The sequence below is a fragment of the Salvelinus sp. IW2-2015 genome, unplaced genomic scaffold, assembly GCF_002910315.2.
Source record: "Salvelinus sp. IW2-2015 unplaced genomic scaffold, ASM291031v2 Un_scaffold1644, whole genome shotgun sequence".
NCBI classification, from domain to species: Eukaryota; Metazoa; Chordata; class Actinopteri; order Salmoniformes; family Salmonidae; genus Salvelinus; species Salvelinus sp. IW2-2015.
Genome location: NW_019943057.1, coordinates 61,130 through 68,067, shown reverse-complemented (window position 1 = coordinate 68,067; position 6,938 = coordinate 61,130).

Sequence of the window (6,938 nt, the reverse complement as noted above, 5' to 3'; positions counted from 1 at the left end):
ATAGTACAGCATACATACACAGTACAGCATGCATACATAGTACAGCATACATACATAGTACAGCATACATACATACAACAATGTTGCACCATTTGCCACAAATGAACCTTACAGAGATGGTTCACTCAAATCACAGTTTGTCAATACTTTTTTTCCTATTGCAAATTAGTATCAATCTTTTGATTCATGCATGTTCCTGATTCATGTAGTAGGATACCACACCGGAGGGTGAGGGGATAGGTAAACATCCTGATCCATGTAGTAGGATACACACACCAGAGGGTGAGGGATAGGTAATAACATCCTGATCATGAAGTAGGATACACACACCAGAGGGTGAGGATAGTAATACATCCTGATTTCATGTAGTAGGATACACACACCAGAGGGTGAGAGATAGGTAATACATCTGATTCATGTATAGGATACACACACCAGAGGGTGAGGGATAGGTAATACATCCTGATTCATGTAGTAGGATACACACACCAGAGGGTGAGGTATAGGTAATACATCCTGATCCATGTAGTAGGAATACACACACCAGAGGTGAGGTATAGGTAATAATCTTGATCCATGTAGTAAGATACACACACCAGAGGGTGAGGATAATGGACTTGGATGGATGGTTGTGAGTTCCAGAGTGTTGTTTGTGACCGTTTCACTGAGTGGGTGGGTAAAGGTTAACTCTGGTCCCATTTTTAGACTTGATTAATATTTGATTAAACCAGTGGCTTTCAACTCCCTCCCAAAAGTCCCTGGCACACCCAAGCTCCCAGACAGTACCAGAGAAGAGGAACAGTCACAACAGTCAATGCCAGCCTCTCTGTCCTCTCTCTACCCTGCCGCACTGAATGTTATCTGTTAGAGGAGGGATGGGTTAACTGGCTGTGGAAATGTGTTTTAGGAACTCAGTCGGGATCTCAACTTACTGTTGAGAGTTAGAATAGTAGAATACACAAGGTGCAATTTAGAAATATGGTTGTGCCTCCTGAGTGGCACAAGGCACTGCATCGTAGTGCTAGCTGTGCCACTAGAGATCCCGGTTCGAGTCCAGGCTCTGTCGCAGTGGTCTAAGGCACTGCATCGTAGTGCTAGCTGTGCCACTAGAGATCCCGGTTCGAGTCCAGGCTCTGTCGCAGCCGGCCGCGACCCGGGAGACCCATGGGGCGGCGCACAATTGGCCCAGCGTCATCTGGGTTAAGGGAGTGTTTGGCCGGCAGGAATGTTCTTGTCCCATCTCATGTGGCGGCGGGGCGAAATGCACGCTGACACGGTCGCCAGGTGTACGGTGTTTCCTCCGACACATTGGTGCGGCTGGCTTCCGGGTAAAGCGGGYATTGTGTCAAGAAGCAGTTCGGCTYGGYTGGGTTGTGTTTCGGAGGACGCACGGCTCTCGACCTTKGCCTCTCCCGAGTCCGTATGGGAGGTACTGCGATGAGACAGTAACTACTAATTGGATACCACGAAATTGGGGTAAAAGTAAAAAAAATAAAAGGCTATATGGTTGTGCATCAGCAGTTTCTCTTGTTTTGTCAGTCACTCAATAGCCATGTCAGCTAACATGTTTYAGATTAAGTTAGTCTAATGGCCAGCTATCTAAACTTGTAGTAATCATGGTCGACCAAGGGGGGAGCCCTGAGATCCTCAAAAGGTTCTCCAACTGCACTGTGGTGGAAATGTAATATTCATTACATACTATACTGTTTAATTCGACATACTATGCTGTTTAATTAGACATACTATTAATTAGACATACTATACTGTTTAATTAGACATACTATACTGTTTAATNCATACTATACTGTTTAATTAGACATACTATACTGTTTAATTAGACATACCATTAATTAGACATACTACACTGTTTAATTAGACATACCATTAATTAGACATACTATACTGTTTAATTAGACATACTATACTGTTTAATTAGACATACTATACTGTTTTTACTTGGTGCAATTCCTGCCGATTGTAAACACAGGTGGTCACATACTGCTGTCGCATCCAAGCAGCTCATAAATCYGTACGCTCAGATTCATACAAGACAAGCCTGTATCAGCAGAAATACTAACATATAACAATGGATAATTCTATGTGGGAAGTGCAGGGAAGAACAGACAAATGGTGGATGTCAGCTATCTTGGTCTACACCGACGAGCTCTGTTCCCAGGGCCTGTTTCTGCACATAACTGTCACAAAGATAGGATGTCGTTTCTACAAGAGGTGAAAGACAGCTCTGTTCATTAAGCTTTTCAAATCTGACTATTCTTAGTGATGGTTGATTGCTTCATTTTTGCAAATCTTATAATAAAATATGTTGTTTGAAAGAATCTGCAGTCTCTCTTCCTATAGAATTTCTCTGACAGCACCATTGAGAGCTTCTTGATTGGCTGCATCACCGCTTGGTATGGCAACTGCAAGGTGCTACAGAGGGTAGTGAGTACGGCCCAGTACATCACTGGGGCCGAACTCMCTGCCATCCAGGGCCTATATACCAGGCGGTGTCAGAGGAAGGCCCTAAAAATGATCAGACTCCAGCCACCCAAGTCATAGACTGTTCTCTCTGCTACTGCACCGGAGCTTAGTTAGTCTGGGTAGCTATTGGTGAACTATCTGCATTTACCCTCTTTGCACTATTTTGACCCATCACATACACTGCTGTTACTGTTTATCTATTGTGTTGTCTAGTCACTTTACCCCCTACCTATATGTACATATCTACCTCATACCTATATGTACATATCTACCTCAACTATCCCTATCTATATGTACATATCTACCTCAACTATCCCTATCTATATGTACATATCTACCGCAACTACCTCATACCCCTGCACATCGCCTCAGTACTGGTGTATATAGCCAAGTTATTACCTCATACCCCTGAACATTGACTCAGTACTGGTGTATATAGCCAAGTTATTACCTCATACCCCTGAACATTGACTCAGTACTGGTGCCCCGTGTGTATATAGCCAAGTTATTGTTAATCATTGTGGACTTATTCCTTGTTATACATTTTTCTATTTGTTTTCTTTGTCTCTGTATTGTTGGGAAGGGCCCGTCAGTAAGCATTTCACTGTTGGTTTACACCTGTTATTTACCAAGCATGTGACAAATAAAATGATTTCATCTGTCCCCAGATCTTCCTGTGTGTATTAATACTGTATCCATGTCTGACCCCAGATCTTACTGTATGTATTAATGCTGTATCCATGTCTGACCCCAGATCTTCCTGTATGTATTAATGCTGTATCCATGTCTGACCCCAGATCTTCCTGTGCTCGTGCAGTCGTCGGAAATCTGGGGTCAGACCATTGGGAAACAGCATTAAAACACTACAGGCAAGATCTTGGGGTCAGCATGGATACAGCATTAAACACACAGGAAGATCTGGGGTCAGAACATGGATACAGTATTAATACATACAGGAAGAGATCTGGGGTCAGGACTAGGATACAGCATTAAATACAAACAGGAAGATCTGGGGTCAGACATGGATACAGTATTCAATTACACAAGGAAGATCTGGGGTCAGACATGGATACAGATTAATTACAACAGGAAGATTCTGGGGTCAGACATGGATACAGTAAATTATATACAACAGGAAGATCTGGGGTCAGAACATGGATAGCAGTATTAATTACATCACAGGAAGACTCCTGGGGTAGACATGGATTACAGCATTAATACATCAGGAAGATCTGGGGTCAGACATGGATACAGCATAATACATACAGGAAGATCTGGGGTCAGACATGGATACAGTATTAATACACACATACAGGAAGATCTGGGGTCAGACATGGATACAGCATTAATACATACAGGAAGATCTGGGGTCAGACATGGATACAGTATTAATACACACTATCAGGAAGATCTGGGGTCAGACATGGATACAGCATTAATAATAAGGAGATCTGGGGTCAGACATGGATACAGTATTAATACACACTACAGAAAGATCTGGGGTCAGACATGGAATACAGATATAATCACACATACAGGAAGATCTGGGGTCAGACATGGATACAGCATTAATACTAACAGGAAGAATCTGGGGTCAGACATGGATACAGGATTAATACACGACATACAGGAAGATCTGGGGTCAGACATGGATACAGCATTATAACATACAGAAATCTGGGGTCAGACATGGACAAGTTAATTACAACCATACAGCGAAGATCTGGGGTCAGACATGGATACAGAATTATACACACATAAGATGTCAGACTGATAAGCATAATACATACAGGGAAGATCTGGTCAGACATGGATACAGCATTAATACATACAGGAAGATCTGGGGTCAGACATAGGATACAGCTATAATACACACAGGAAGATCTGGGTCAACATGGATACAGATTAATACACAAGAAGATCTGGGTCAGACATGAGTACACAGTATTAATACACACAGGAAATCTGGGGTCAGACATGGATAACAGGCATTAATAATACAAGGAAGATCGGGTCAGATCAATGGATACAGCATAATACATACAGGAAGATGGGTCCAGGACATGGATAACAGTATTAATATCATACAGGAAGATCTGGAGGCAAGACATGGATACAGTATTGAATACACACAGAAGATCTGGGTCAAGACATGGACTACAGCATCTAATAACACCAGGAGATTGGGTCAGAACCATAGGATACAGTATAATACACAAGTAGATTGGGGTCAGAGCATGATACAGCATTAAATACCAACGGAAGATCTGGGGTCAGACCATGGGTACAGCATTATACACACAGGAAGTCATTGGGGTCAGACATGGATTAACAGCATTAATACACCCAGGAAGATCTGGGGTCAGACATGGAATACAGTATTAACTACAGCACAGGAAGATCTGGGGTCAGACATTGATACAGCATTAGTGATACACATCAGGAAGATCTGGGGTCAGACATGGATACAGCATTAATACACAAGAGATTCTGGGGTCAGACATAGGATATAGCTTTAATACACACAAGGAGATCTGGGGTCGACCATTCGGATACAGCATTAATACACAACAGGAAGATCTGGGGTCAGACCATGATACAGCATTAACACACACATCAGGAAGATTGGGGTGCAGACATGGATACTAGATTAATCATAAGGAAGCATCTGGGGTCAGACATGGAATACAGCAATTAATACATACGGAGATCTGGGCGGTCAAGACATGGATACACAGCAATTAAAATTCACACAGTACAGAATTCTGGTGGTCGCCATGAGGAATCACCAGTAACTTAATACATCAGGAAGATTGGGGTCACGACAATGGATAATCAGTATCTTATATCCAAGCATACCAGGTAAGATCTGGGCGGCTGACACTCGGATACCATGCATATATATCCAGTACAAAACAACCGGAAGTCTGGGGTCGATGCATCATGGATACTACAGCAGTGTAACAACACCACTCACCCACACATACAGGTCAAGATCTGGGGTAAGACATGGAACTAACACCATTAACTGACATCACCAGGACAATCTGGGTCAGACATGGATATCCAGTATTAATACATAAGGAAGATCGTGGGGTCACGACATGGCATACTTGTATTAATACACACAGGAAGATTGGGAGTCCCCAGGTACCACAATCTTGGCTATACAAGCGTATCTAACCAACACCACACGGAAGACTCATGAGGGCCTCAGAGGCAATGGATATATCAGGAACAATTCCAACTTACACACCAAACTACCTGGATGTATAATCTGAAGATCTGAGGGGTCACAAGGTTTTCCTAGATCGCCGACTAAGACTTCGTATAATCACATGTATGTGTGAGTTTGTTATCCTGTCGCCCCCTGTCTTAATGTGGTTCATTATCACAGCCTGTTTTGCATGTTGACCCGATCTTCCTGTATGTGTTGTTAATGTTGTAATGTCTGACCACAGATCTTCTCCTGTATGTATATCGCTGTACCATGTCTGACCCGAAAAGACACACATCAGCTGTAACGACTGTGTGTGTGTGTGTGGTTAGATCACTTTGGTAGTGTCATGTCTGGACCGTCAGACATGGATACACAGATCTTTCGCGGCTTGAGGAAAGTAGATAAAAGCATTGATAATTAAAGCATTGGCTGCAGGATTATGCCAATGTTCTGGGCTACACCGGGGTCAGACCCATGAGAGAATACTCTGTATTACAAGCTACACATACAGGAAGTTCTTGTGCGAGTCAGACCATTGGACTGGTAATTTACTGGTCTGACAACAGCACTACAGGAAGCGATCTGGGGTCCATGTACACTGTGATACAGGTATGTGATATACAACATCAACCATTACAGGGAAGATTGGGGAGTTAAGACTACTGGATACATATCTGACGCCCATCTAACAGAAACCCAGGTACGATTCTCGTAGATGGGTCAGACTTGGATAAATAACCTAGCATAACGCTAAACACATTCACATTCTAGAACCCCAGATCTTCAGGAAGATGTGGGGTTCTAGGGACTAGTTGGAAAACATTGACATTAATACATACACGTGGAATGATGCTGGAGCGTCCACAGACAATTGGATTGTACCAGCATCTCAAAGAACATCTCTATTCCATGTTGTGTGGATTGAGTTCTGAGAGTCAGGCACATGGGTATATCCCAGTCGGACACCTTAATCCATAGCAGGATGATCTTGCGCGGTGTCGCATTGACAATTGGGTGTATAATTCAGACAATTAATTATCATGCTAGGGACGATTATTCGCGTGGTTACTGCAAGCGACATCGGCAAGATTCTTCACTCAGCATAATATATGTGATAACATTACAGTAATACAGTATCGTTGGGTGCTCAGACATGTGTATCAGTATTAATACACACGGAAGATCTGGGGACAGATGAAATCATTTTATTTGTCCATGCTTGTAATAACAGGATGAT